Here is a 14383-nt window from a genome sequence, read left to right on the forward strand (position 1 = left end):
TTTGAACCAGCTTTACGGCATAGCGCTCTACAGGTTGACCATACGATGCACGAAATCATGCGTCATTTGTGTCTTTGAACAGAATAATGAAGGATGACTTAACATTTGATGTCAGTGTCCTGAAGCGAGGACCACAGATCTGTGCTGCTCGAAACTATACGGGATTTCTTGTTTCTTTGGGCTTTCATTCTTTCATAGGACGGCGCAGCACGTTATGTTTTGTGAGACGTTACAGTGCAACGCTACAAGACACCGTCACCGGCTTTCTATGTCCTTTCTTCGGGTTATAGCATTCTAGTATAACGTCAACGTTGTTTCTGAGTCTACGCAGAGCTGTGCCTCAAAAGAGTGCCTTATTCAAATGTCCTAATGGATGTTACCCTCGTACAAACTGGAACGTACTTATAGGCAAAAAAAATAAAGGAGACTCATGGGGCACACTTGTTCTGACGTCCGCAGTACGACCTGGCGAACCCGATATTGCGCCAGCTCCAACTGCTGGTCACTGACTTGCGGCACTACGACGTGGTGCTCGGGCGAAGTGGCTTTCTGGATTACCACTTGCCGCAAGAGCGGCGAGCGCTCAGGGCTGCCAGCTTGGCAGCGCTCTTCGCCAGCAACATACGGCGTCTGCCTGAGGCCCAGACGTTCGCAAGGGTGGCAAAAGAGGCGACGGCCGCGGACAGACGGCCAACCTTTCGCGGCATCCCTGAGGACCAGCTGTACTTCCTGGTCCGGTGTTTTTCGGAGTGCGGTGACGACATGATTTTTCCGGTGCGTTGAGAAGCGTAGCTGTACGTTACCTCGCCAGTTTCGTTGGAACAGACAGATGGGAGCCCAGATTGGTTTAAGGAGCTGCCGTTGGAAAGGTGTCGACCTTTTTTGGTTGCTTCAAACTTACGCGCCTTCTAAACTTCTGGTCTCACGTGCTAAAGAAAGGGTCTGCATAACCTGGCGGCTAAGACACAGTCCGACATTGGCTGGTCTTACAATAATACATTAAGCTGTACGCCTTGGCTACATCATTGCGTAAGAGAAAGGAGGACTAGATATTTAAGCGATGCATTTTTCTCCCAGTGCAGTAAGTCTTTTATGTTGTATCTCACTATCTCGTCGGTTTTCGTGGGTCAACGACAAGTACCGTAATCGGTTGTCACTAATGGGAAGTAGCGGAGGCTTCGTATCGGGGCAGCGAGCGCGGAGTACTACGCCGATGAATCAGAGAAGTGCGTCGAGTGTCAGCTCGTCGACCACGTGCGACTTGTTCTACGAGCGTCGCTCTTTAACCGCGCTCTTTTCAGCGCTGTTGCGTTTCCAAGAGCAAGAGCTGCGAAGGAGCTTCACAGTTTTATTTATGCGATAGCGTCAAATGGGCCATTGAAGAAGAAAGCCTGCGTCTGTTGTTTGTAGCAACTAAACGGCGCCAAAAATATACGATTGGCTGCAACGCCATGCCACGAGCGAGCTTTGACGTAGCAGAGCGGGCGAAAGGAAACACGTACTGCCAGGTAAGAGCGACAGGTGTTGCGTTAGGGGAGAGTGCATCCAAGGAGCGCCCACGTCACTTTCACTCTCGCTTTTAGGAAGCCGGCCGGCCGTGTCCGAGCCAGCGCCGCATGGCTGCTGCATCTTGCTTCCTCCGGCAGCACGTACCGCTATGTATATTACATCCCTCACTCAGCAAAACTCGAAGCACCGTTCAGCGGCGTTCAGCTAGATTTCAAACCTTCCGTATTCAGAACTTATAATCACTTAGGTGGCCACAGATATTTTATTTAAGCTATGGCTTCGGATGTGGTCTTGGTGACCAACGTTGTGTGTAATCTGGGCAAGTACTCTGGCACGATCACTTTCGGCGATACTGTCGCCTCCGCCATCAGGTGCAGGCTGGTTGGCTGGTTGAGCACTACATCACGTGAAGGCGATAGTATCACCGAAACTTACTGTCCGAGAACACGTACGCTAATTGGGCAAGCGCGACCGTACCCTCGTCCACTAAGGACACACGTCTATGGCCACTTGCCTCATTAGCCGGTGTCTCGTGCAGCAACGATTCGTACATTGCATTACGTAATCTCTATAGTTGAGCCTGCATATTTTATTAATTTGTTCCGAAAACAATTATTACACTCCTGGCGAATTTTCGCCGTCGTATAGTCACGGGTGGCGTCGGCGTAGATTTGGTGGCCCGTATGAATTCAATCGATATGCTGGTTATATGCTATTATATTGAGAATAGAAAACAGCTCTTACGAAGATTTATGGTCTTCACCCATTTATTCACCAAAATTTTGGCTATTCATGAGCGTCATGAACAGTAATAAAACATTTCATTCGCAGCATAAGCCTTTTATTATCAGTCAATAAAAACTGCCAAATAATACTGAGATCAAAATCGGAAAGTGGTGTGCAATTCCGCCTGTAATGTCACCAGTGTTCTTAACGGATTTGACATTTCCCTGGTCGCAGAGTAGTGCCGACGCTTTGCCGAGAGTCTCCTCGAGGGCAGTGTCACGGTTCGGCGCCTGCAACGCCACTGGCGGCGCTTATGGCGCTGGCGTTATAAGACGCCTGTTAGCCGCCAGGACACATCTATTAAACAGTCGTTCTTTCGTGCGCTGCTTCGAGCCTCGTTGCAACCCCATATGTGTAGTTACAGCACCGTCCTAAGAGCACAAGCGCAGCGCAATACCTTGCTATCGCTGTCAATCCTTCGCCCTACGGCCGAAACGGCCAACTTCTTAATGCATGAGCATTAATAGTGTGAAAGGGGGCAAACAATGTATCTGTGTTATGTGTGGAAAGACAGTCGAGTGGCTGGGCGTTCACAAATGGTGCGTTTGTTATCGGTTTGAGCATTTTGAGCATGCGTGTACCTTTTAGTCTATGAAAATGGTGTTTGTGATGTTCCGTTAGGAGTTTACCGATGTGTGCTTTCCTCATGACTACTGCTTGGCGTCTGGGGCCCGATGACGTCAATCTATTCCAATCTGTTTTTATTCCACTCCCCTGACGTCAAATGTATGTAACCACCGACGCAAGCATTGGCCGGTAACGCACAGCGTTGTTTGAAAAGGCCAATCAAACGCGCTTCCTGTTTGTAGGGTGTAAAGTTCTTTTGCTTTCAAAGCGAATAACATTGGCTACATTGACGAGATTTTCTTACATAATTGGCTGAAAAGAGGCGAGGAGTACACATAACTGGAATGGGTTTTGATAGGGCCGAGCCAGCGCAGTGAAGGTAGATAGCCGGATGAACAGGGTGATGCCGGCGTCTGCGAGTGGTACGCATCCGGTTACTTAGCCTGCGATGGCTGTTCGAAAATCGTGGTGACGTGCAAAGGAAGGCTAAAAATACCGGAAAGCGGACTCTCAGCAAAGTAGAGTGGCCAGAGCGATGTCGTGTACGTGGCGCAAGGTCTCCATATTGTTATACGCAAATAAATGTCATACGCAAATAAATCCATTGCCCCGGCAGCTCCGAGCATCCAGTGACAAAGCGATTGGCAGGCAGTCATTATCTATATCTATTCGTTTTGGAACGGGGCAGTCTCCAGCTATTGACGAAAACTTTGTTTTGTTCGGCGTAATAATGCTTTTTTATTGTGTGTACACCACATTGAGGTGGTGAATTTTTGTGGTTTTGTGACGTCGCGTGACAGACACGTAAAGTGGGTGTAGGCAGAAAACGTTTGACCAATAGCAATTGGTCAAACATTAATTTTCTTCCGTGTAAGTACTCGTCGTGGCAGGCCAGGGTTTCGAAGGACCCGGGCATTTGTAGTCACGGCATAGCGCGTTTGCTTTGCCATTTCCATCGAGTTCTTGACGTACAGGTACCCACTTGGCAGTAACCATTATCATGTAGCTTGAAGTAATCTGGTCTTTGAGGATGTTTTTATTATGTGATGGTGGTGTATTGCTTGTAGAGCGTGGTGCTGCATTACGGCGTTATCGATTGCTCGAGTTAGGAGCGCCGTTGCTCCTGGCGGGTAGTGGTATCTGCGCGCACATTGTGAGTCAGGTATTACCACGGCTGTCTGACCCGTTGTCATAGCCGTGTCTAAGCTGGCATCCATATGGCAAAAATATGTCTGTTTCAGCGACGGATTTCAAGTACGTTCGCGTTCCTGATTTAGTCTTATCTTGCCGCATTGTGCATCACAGGGTTCAGGATCTTTGGTGTGGGTATTGCGTAGAGATTCTAGGAAGGACGTCTATGGAAGTTTTGTGATGAGCATCGTGTGCCCATACTTTACTGTTCCTTCCTTCCAGAACAGCTGCTCGCAAATCGCGCCATGGTGGAACAGACTGTGAACGGCAACACTTTCTTTTGGCGCTGACAAAGGCCGGTAGTTTTCCTTCGTCTTCATCTGGTCCCCTCAATATGTGATGCTTGCGATGCCACTGGCATGCTCCTCATAGGGCGAGCTTTCTGATACGCATTCAGTTACCAAGGACGCTGTTGGTTGCGCAGTGCGAGTGAATTGTGCTACGCAGCTGCCTTGTGATGCGACTCCACAACGCAGCTGTCGCGGAGGTAATCGCATTACCTTTGTGTCATGAGGAACAGATAGGACCAACAACTTCACTTGGAAGAGCTGGCTTGTTTTGAATATAATGTGAACCGTGCGCGAAGGGACGAAGATAAGGAATATGGTGGTTCATGTTACGGCGTGTGGCTGTGACGGTCGATTTTTTGAGACTACCATGCTGGACAGGAGCGGCAACGCCTCTGGTTGACATCCACTGGAGCCCTTCCTTATTAAGAACAGAGATTCGTGCATCAGTGAGCCTTCTATCTCATTGCTTGATGCTGAACTGCGCAACAGCCTTTGATGTACGTTTGCCTGGTATTATGGCTCGTGTGTGCATGCGTGATAAAAGGATATACATACGTGCATTTCTCTCCTTCCGCTAAACAACTGCGAGTAGCGCTTGTCTGTGTGCACCTTTCTCGTCTCTATAGTTTTTATAGAGACCGGGGTCCTTCAATGCTTAAAACGCATTGAAGAAAATCTTTCTTATCACTGCCAATGTTTCACCGTTCTGGCGAAACTGCCAGTTTTTTTTCTGTCTCATTATCACCTTGTTTCTTTTTTGCAGAAAGCCATCTGTAACTTGGCTCTACCTGCAGTAGCAGGGTTCAGGCGAGCCTTCAAGTGTAAGCCTCACCATCGACTGGTGACCAACTTCACTTGGTCCGAACCAACCCCGACCAGACGCAGTGCTTCACCGTAGTGCAAATAAGTGCCGAACTGTTGCGTCTATGAACGAGGAACAAGGCTTCTTCAAGACTGTACCACGCTGTCCCATTTCTCGAAATTTGCCGCTTTGATTATAGATAATGCATGGAATTTCGCGCATGTTGCCCATGTGGTCTGTAAGACTGTTTAGCGTTTTTCAAGCAGCAGCTTAATAATTAGTGTGCAGTCAAAGCGACTACAACTTTTTTGAGGACATGCAGAAAGCTTATTCTGAGCTCGTTTTTGCCCCCATTGTGTTGTTTCCAACGTGTTTTCTTACAAATGTTCTGTGAAGTTTAGTTACCGAGCAGTTTTGTTTTGTTATTGTTAGAAAACTTGTTCCTGATGATCTTACTTTTGGCACAACCTAAAGTATACGCGAACTGCGTTTGATGACTGCCTGTAGATAATGCGCGCACTTTTTAAGTATTGTGCTGCAGTTGCCGGTTAAACGCACCTTTCTGCTTCACGTCTCCGAGCAAAGCTGGTAGCCTTCTTTAACTTTTCAAAGCGCTTGAGTTATAAAAACGCTTGTGCATTGGATGCGCGAAGTGTTAACATGAAACTTATGACATCAATTTTTCGACAATACGTGACAATGAGTAGAATGCCGTTTGAGCAAGTGTCGCAGCTGACTTGCGCACCCAGTGAGAATTCCCTCACGAAATGATCACGCGCTTCTCATTGCAAATCCGTGGTGTATAGGCCATGATTTTTGTGTACTCAATATTGTTAAGATTTCTTTTTCGTACTTACCAACGCATCCGTCGTGCCAATTGTAACAATGCTCATTCCCTGGCATTCAGTCAGCATTGCGCATACAGCGCAAAGCTTGATGTACATAACAGAAATTATTCCTTCCACCAGCAGAGGCCGTATTGTCAGGCTCTTGTGGTGAAGCTGTCCAGCTTTCGCATTGCCATGTGCAGAGCAGGGAGGGTAACGAAAATTGGTGCGAGTTAGAATGTGGAGAAAACTGCCGTGGAACGTTCATAGCAAGTACGCAGGGCATTGGGATATTTGCCACATACCCAACACACGAGATTGCAAAGCTTTTTTTCCTCAATTTGGGGCGTGCGAAAGCATACTTTGGGAATTTGTGCGGTGGCGCACGCCATAAGGATTACAACAACAACAGCAAAATTTCTTCTTCAGGTTCACACGTTCTTTTGATCAAAAAGATGAAATGTCGCGAAAAACAAACACGAAAATACAAACCAGCATTCCGCAATAATCGTAAGAAGATGCCTAATGCCAAATGAAGTTGGAATCTTCTTTTTATTTTTGAAGGAGACAATGGGCGTAATCAGCGCTTCAAGTTCGAGAATTACTGTCTTGGCATCGAGAACGCATATGCGATTCATTTTTATTCATCTCTTGATAACCCGCTCCAGGCACTGTACAGAGGCGTTACAGTAAAGTAAAAAAAAACTTAGTAGCAACGCTAATAGAGCAAATAAATCTATGAACAAACATACGCATGTGCAAATAACAAGGAAACATATATAAAGTGATATCCAAATAGAATTACTATAGATGCCTAAAGACAAACACAATGAAACAAGGGTTTCATGGTGTTTGGGACGTAGCACGTATTCTGACAAATTATTTTATTGACTAACAAGAAAAACAGGCGAGTATTTGAGAGAATGAGTACGCGCAAATATATCTTAGACTATATATAAACAGCAGTTAGTAAAGCTTGGGAAAGCTAAACCGTGCCAAGAGTCTGTTTCTATAGTTAACTTTGTTCTGAAGCGACTGTACTATATGAAGGGATTTTTACTGCGATATCATTTGCGAGAACTTGATCGAGGCGCCACCATCACTGCCACCACCGTTACGGTGGCTGGATCGTAGGTGTACCAACCGGCATAGTTCACTGCTTCTCCGCATCATGACAGCGAGGAGTGGCGCTGCGGTCAGGGGTTTGCCGCGAAGCACGCGTCGTCTGCTATTCACGCTCTCGTTATGACGCGCCTGTGCTTAATAAATTGCTTTAAACTAAAACGTGGAAGAAAGTGGTTACCGTATAGTGAGAGGGTGTTTAAGAGTGTGACGTTTCTTGCTCCTGTATGTCATTTCAAGCGGTCATTTATATAGTCTGTTCACACGCAGGTGGCAGGATGCGCTGCGCTCGCAGTCGCAATAGTTCTTCGACTTCCCATAATTTGCCTAAACGTTTGAGGAAAGGAGTGGATACTGTAGGTAACGTTCCCGAATACCAACCTTCTCTGGCTCCGAGACAGAGTAAAAGTGTTCCTGCAAAGAAGAAAACTAACCGGAAACCATCGCTTTCTTTGCACAGAATTGTAAGTTCGGCCATAAGCATACCAGTCAGGGGCAAAAATTTCACTGGTTTCAATGCCGTGAGATCCACACATTTCCGAAAAACGTGATCTTGCACTTCGCCGCGCGGAAAAAATGTTTCACCCACATTAGTCATATGCAAACACCACTTCGGGTATATATCATTGAGCGTATGACAAGCTCGATGATAGTGCGAATTCCAAGCGTGTCAGTTCGGCTCGGTATCTTCAATATTATTTGATGCTCCGTCGAGCATATGGAAGAAAATTACCCGGATAAGGAAAGTCAAGACTCCGACTGCACGCCGGCCGTTAAAATAATCCTGAAGAGACATCGAATCCCTTTGCACACGCTTCAACCAAATGGGATGCGAATGAATGTGACGCGTGTCGTATATACATATGAAACATCAGTATTTGTAGGCAAGTAGGGAAGTGGACAAGCCGCCATTGGAATCCGGAATCCATTGGAAGGCGCTCCGGACAGGCCGCCATTGCAATCTGAACCTGGCAACGTTTAACGTTAGAACGTTATCTGCTGAGGCGAGTCTAGCAGTGTTATTGGAGGAATCAGAGGGTAGTAAATGGGATATAATGGGGGTCAATGAGGTTACGAGGACAAAAGCATATACAGTGCTAAAAAGAGGGCACGTACGGTGCTACCGAGGTTTAGCGGAGAGATGGGAACAAGGAGTCGGATTCCTGATTAATAAGAATATAGCTGGTAACATACAGGAATTCTACAGCATTAACGAAAGGTTGGCAGGTCTTGTGAAACTTATGAAGATGTACAAAGTGAAGGTAGTACAGGTATACGCCCCTACATCCAGTCATGATGACCAAGAAGTCGAAAGCTTTTATGAAGACGTAAAATCTGCGATGGGTAAAGCCAAACAAAATACACTATACTGATGGGCGACTTCAATGCCAAGGTAGGCAAGAAGCAGGCTGGAGACAAGCCAGTGGGGGAATGTTGCATAGGCTCTAGGAAGGGCGGGGGAGAGTTATTTGTAAAATTTGCAGAACAGAATAATATGCGGATAATTAATACCTTCTTCCGCAAGCGGGTTAGCCGAAACTGGACGTGGAGGAGCCCGAACGGCGAGACTAGAAATGAAATAGACTTCATACTCTGCGCTAACTCTACATGTGTAACTCTGCGCTATGTCCACATCATACAAGTTGTGGACATGCTCGGCAAGGTGCGCTGCAGTGACCATAGGATGGGAAGAACTCGAATTAGCGCAGACTTGAGGAGAGAACGGATGAAACTGGTATATAAGAAGCCAATCAATGAGTTAGCAGTAAGAGGGAAACTAGAGGAATTCCGGATCAAGCTACAGAAGAGGTATTCGGCTTTATGTCAGGAAGAGTACCTTAGTGTTGAAGCAATGAACAACAATCTTAGGGGCATCATTAAGGAGTGTGCAATAGAAGTCGGTGGTAACTCCGCTAGACAGGATAAAAATAGGTTATCGCAGGAGACTAAAGGTCTGATCAAGAAACGCCAATGTATGAAAGCCTCTAACTCTACAGATAGAATAGAACTCGCAGAACTTGATGAGTTAATCAACAAGCGTAAGACAGCTTACATAAGGAAGTATAATATGGATAGAATTGAACATGCTCTCAGGAACGGAGGAAGCCATAAAGCAGTGAAGAAGAAACCAGGAATAGGCAAGAATCAGATGTATGCTTCAAGAGAGAAAGCCGGCAATATCGTTACTAATATGGATGAGATAGTTCAAGAGGCTGAGGTGGTCTATAGAGATTTATACAGTACCAGTAGCACCCACGACGATAATATGAGAGAGAATAGTCTAGAGGAATTTGAAATCCCACAAGTAACGCCGGAAGAAGTAAAGAACGTGTTGGGGGCTGTGCAAAGGGGGAAGGCAGTTGGGCAGGATCAGGTAACAGCTGACTTGTTGAAGGATTGTGGGAACATTGTTCTAGAAGAACTGGCCACCCTATATACACAATGCCTCATGACATCGACCGTACTGGAATCTTGGAAGAACGCTAACATAATCCTAATCCATAAGAAAAGGGACTCCAAAGACTTGAAAAATTATAGACCGATCAGCTTAATGTCCGTTTCCTACAAAGTATTTACCAAGGTAATCGCAAATAGAATCAGGAACACCTTACACTTTTGTCAACCAAAGGACTAGGTAGAATTCCGTAAAGTCTACTCAACAATAGACCATATTCACAATATCAGACAGGTGATACAGAAATGTGCGAAATATAACCAACCCTTATATATAGCTTTCATTGATTACGAAAAAGCGTTTGATTCAGTCGAAACCTCAGCAGTCACGGAGGCATTACGGAATCAGAGGGTAGATGAGCCATATGTAAAAATACTGAAAGATATCTATAGCGGCTCCACAGCCACCGTAGTCCTCCATAAAGAAAGCAACAAGATCCCCATAAAAAAGGCGTCAGACAGGGAAATACGATCTCTCTAATGCTATTCACGGGGTGTGGGATAAAAGTTGATAATTAGCGAATCGCAAGTTGCTAAGGAATTCTCCAACTTTTATCCCCAATAATATTGCCTTGCTTAGTAACTCAGGAGACCAATTGCAATGCATGCTCACTGACCTGGAGAGGCAAAAAGAAAGAGTGCGTCTGAAAATTAATCTGCAGAAAACTAAAGTAATGTTTAACAGTCGCGGAAAAGAACAGCAGTTTACTATAGGTAGCGAGGCACTGGTAGTGACCCTGGATCCGGATCATGAGACGGAAATAACCAGAAGCATAAGAATGATCTGGAGTGCGTTTGGCAGGCATTCTCAAATAATGAAAAGCCGGTTGCCACTATCCCTCAAGAGAAAAGTGTATAACAGCTGTGTCTTACCAGTCTCACGTATGGGGCAGAAACCTGGAGGCTTAGGAAAAGGGTTCTGCTTAAACTGAGGACGATGCAACGAGCTTTGGAAAGAAGAATGATGGGTGTAACGGTAAGGGATAAGAAAAGAGCAGATTCGGTGAGTGAACAAACGCGGGTTAATGACATCTTATTTGAAATCAAGAAAAAGAAATGGGGGGGGGGGGGGCATGGGCAGGACATGTAATGAGGAGGGAAGATAACCGATGGTCATTAAGGGTTAACGACTGCATTCCAAGGGAAGGGCAGCGTAGCAGGGGGCGGCAGAAAGTTAGGTTGGTGGATGACATTAAGAAGTTTGCAGGGACAACATGGCCAGAATTAGAACATTACCGGGGTAGCTGGAGAAGTATGGGAGAGGCCTTTGCCCTGGAGTGTGCGTAACCATGCTGATGATGATGATGGGGAAGTGAACCTGTTGAAAGGCCGACAAAATGATTCTGTGCGAGAAGCTTGAAGCATTTATGCCAAGTCAGCGTACAAATATCAACACAGCTGCAGAAAATTCAGCTTGAAATGCTGCGGCCGCTTTTCACAAGAAAATTACTTCCTCGTGCAATGGAAGCCGTTGCTTCCTCCTTCCACTGCTGAAGCTAGCAGGACCAGTCGGTCTTGAGCGGCGCACACTCTAACAGATTAAGCTAATCGTTTGCTCGGCTGAACTTTAGTTCTTGCGAAGAGCAAGAAGCCAGCTCTTGAGTGTACTCCGCATAAAAAGCACCCTACGCTATGCTCGGACGCTGTGATGCAGTGCTGTCTTTTATTTAAGCCTATAGTTTACCTAAATAGCGTGTTTTTGATGGTGTGCGCGTGCGACCGACGCATCACCCTATTGCATTCTACTCTACGTAGGCGCGATCGCCAGGAATACAAACGGAATCAATTTGCATGCAACAAATTACCCCTCGCGTTGGCTTCGTCACAGGTTCTCGAACAAGGCAAAAAATGTTTTTCCAGTAACGAAATGTCGCAGTTTAGCTCGAAAAGCGCAGCGTCGATTGCGATAGCAAATTAGTAGAGATAAGAAGTAAGAATACTAGTTTTATCGGCCGTATAAACTTGGAAGTATTCACTTGCTAACTAAATTACTGACTGAATTAACAAGCACCGTCTCGGCGCACATGAGCAAACATGAAAACATCACCTTCGATGAGCGGGAACACTCGCTGTCAAAAAGCTGATGTGAGGAAGTGCGGCAGCAGCAGCGAGCGAAGTGACCTTCGGGAGGTCTATCGCTCGCGACCGCATGCGGCCATGCGAAGTACGCACTTGTTGTTACCGGCCTCCTGCGCTGCCTCCCTGCTCTCATCCCTTCTGGGCGGGAGATTGAGCTGCTATGGTGAATTCCCCCTACGCCCCGTCCCGAAATACCCTGTTGCTGCTGGAGTAAAACGCCACCGCGCCTTTCCTCCCATGTTTCTACGGCCATTCGCGTGACCGAAGACGGCGTGCTTGCTCTCCGCCTTCCGCCTTCGCGCGCGCCAGATTGAGCCATGTTCGTCGGCCCCCCTCACATGCTTTCACTCCGACATACAGCAAAGGGCGCGTGGCAACCGTGTTGCCGCGCGTGGACTTTATACAGAACGTCCCGGCGACAGTGACGCTGACTCTAGAAATGCGCCTGAGTGTCAACGTAATTGCTATGGCAATAAAAAGGTAAGTTGTACTGTAAGAAAGGATTGAAGATTTATGTGCCGGACGTGTGTTTCTCGTTTATAATAGCAACGATACTGCAGAAAAAGGAATTAACCAGAAGTTCTGGTTTTGCGGATATCAGTAAATATTCGGTTCTATATTACATGCCTTCAATCGAAATCATTTCCTTTCCGCACATATTTGTGTAAGAATACTGTATGCGTGAAAGTTGTTTGCATACAGCACCTATATATACTGTTTCATAAAATAAATTTCAGCTCTCTCCGTTTATAAGAACAGATGCAGGGCTACTTAAATAGCGCAGAATTTGTTCTCCTTCTCGTATACCCATGTATGACGTCTAGTGAACTGAACAGCATTAGGAGCTCTGTATTTTTGCATTTCAAATTGGGAAACCTACTGCTGACGGACAAGGCCAGTACGTCACCTTCGCAAGTGACTCACCTCCTCGGCGTCCAGAAATATGTCTCTGCCGAGGATGTCACTGTGAACATGGTCTTCAGTTTAATTACGGTGAAAAATATACCGCTGTTGCACTGTAAAACGACTGCAGCAGCATACGACCTGGGCCATTTGTGACAGGCCTCTGATCATGCCGCCAAGTTTGTCGTCATGAAGCGGAGAAGGGCTGACCTACCATTTCCACCCGGGAGATGGGACTCGTAAAACAATCTAGAAATGAGGAAATTAAAAATTTCAGGAGCATCTTTGGTTATCAGATACAATGAGTGGAAAGAAAACTTGACACGGCGCAATGTATTTGCGGACCGGAAATAATTGTACAGAGAGGAATCAAGAGTTTGTCGAATGCCTTATTGCTGATATTAAAGGTTGAGAGAATAATGCCGAAATTATCCTATTAGGTGACATGAATGCCCACATACGAGATCTAGATGGCTATACCGACAACAACGGGAAGTCAATGCTAGATCTTTGTGAGCAACATAGCCGCGTTATCGTGAATACAGGGCCTAAGTGTGAACGGCTCATCAAGTGAGAATTGAGAAACCGGTTATTGTTCATTGATTACTGTCTGATGACAAAGGAATTCGTGATAAGTTAAGCGCAATGGTCATTGACCAGGAAAGGTATAGAAGCATAGGGAGTCACCAAAAAGGGATCATCTTAAAAATTGGAAATGTAATTGGGAAAGAGAGCAAGGAACTCAATATGGCCAGTCCAAATTTGAACACTGAACAAATAGCAAATATTATCACAATCGAGCAAGAACTTGGCAAATGGCGAAGCAAAGAGTGGGAAAATAGTCAGCTTGTAAGTGTAATATCAACAGAAATATAGAAAGAGAAGCAACATGTTATATGAACAGGAAGAAAGAAACCGAAAAGCTGGTGGAACAGGACGGTACGAAAAGCGATCACCGATCGACAGAAAGCATCCCAAGAGCACAGGCGGGAGAAAAAATGCGCAGTTCCCGCAGGATGAAGTAGCCAGAACATGTGAAATATACCGGGAGAAAAAAATCTATGGTTTAAATACTGGTGCCCGCAAACGTAAAAGGTGAAAGTGAACGTTGGTTGTCAGAAACACTTGAGAAAAATAAGCCAGCACCTAAATTATTTTGGTACTACACAAAATTATTGGGCTGGAAGTCTGGAACAACATAACATATCCTATACGAAGATGAAAACTGGAAGGGGACGTGGCATTAAATCATACCAGAAAAAAAAAATTGCTGAATTTTTCGAAGGCAATGCAGAGGTTGTAAATCAGGAAAAAGGGCAATGAAAAAGAATCAGATGGGAAAAGAGCTGCTGCTGAATAATGTCAACTGGAGGAAAGCCGAAGACAAAATTCCTAAGCGCACAGCCACAGGAATAGACGAGGTTCCCATTAGGCTGACTCATGAACTAGTACCAAAGAGTAAGGAAGCTCGAATAAAAGCAGTAGAAGAAAGCCTAAAAGGTAGATGAATTTCAGACAGTTTGTGCGAGAGTAGATAGAATTTATTAAATAAATGCAAGGAGGGAAAGATACAATTCACTCGTATAGAGCGTTGACCTTACATCGGTAATATACAGCTTAGCAATTCAGGCAATTAAGTTAAAGCTGCAACCATGGGCAGAGAATAATGGCATTTTGGTGAACTTCATAATACCTTCAGAATAGGTAGGCCTTTGCATAATAACTTATTTGCCCTTACTCAGTGTATTGAAATATCAAGACTAGTAATGAGACTGTTATATGTGGCCTTTTTAGACATTACATGAGCGTATAACAACGTAGACCCAAACATTTTCTGTGGATATTCTGGAAAG

Source organism: Dermacentor variabilis, chromosome 9 (assembly GCF_050947875.1).
Source record: "Dermacentor variabilis isolate Ectoservices chromosome 9, ASM5094787v1, whole genome shotgun sequence".
NCBI lineage: Eukaryota > Metazoa > Arthropoda > Arachnida > Ixodida > Ixodidae > Dermacentor > Dermacentor variabilis.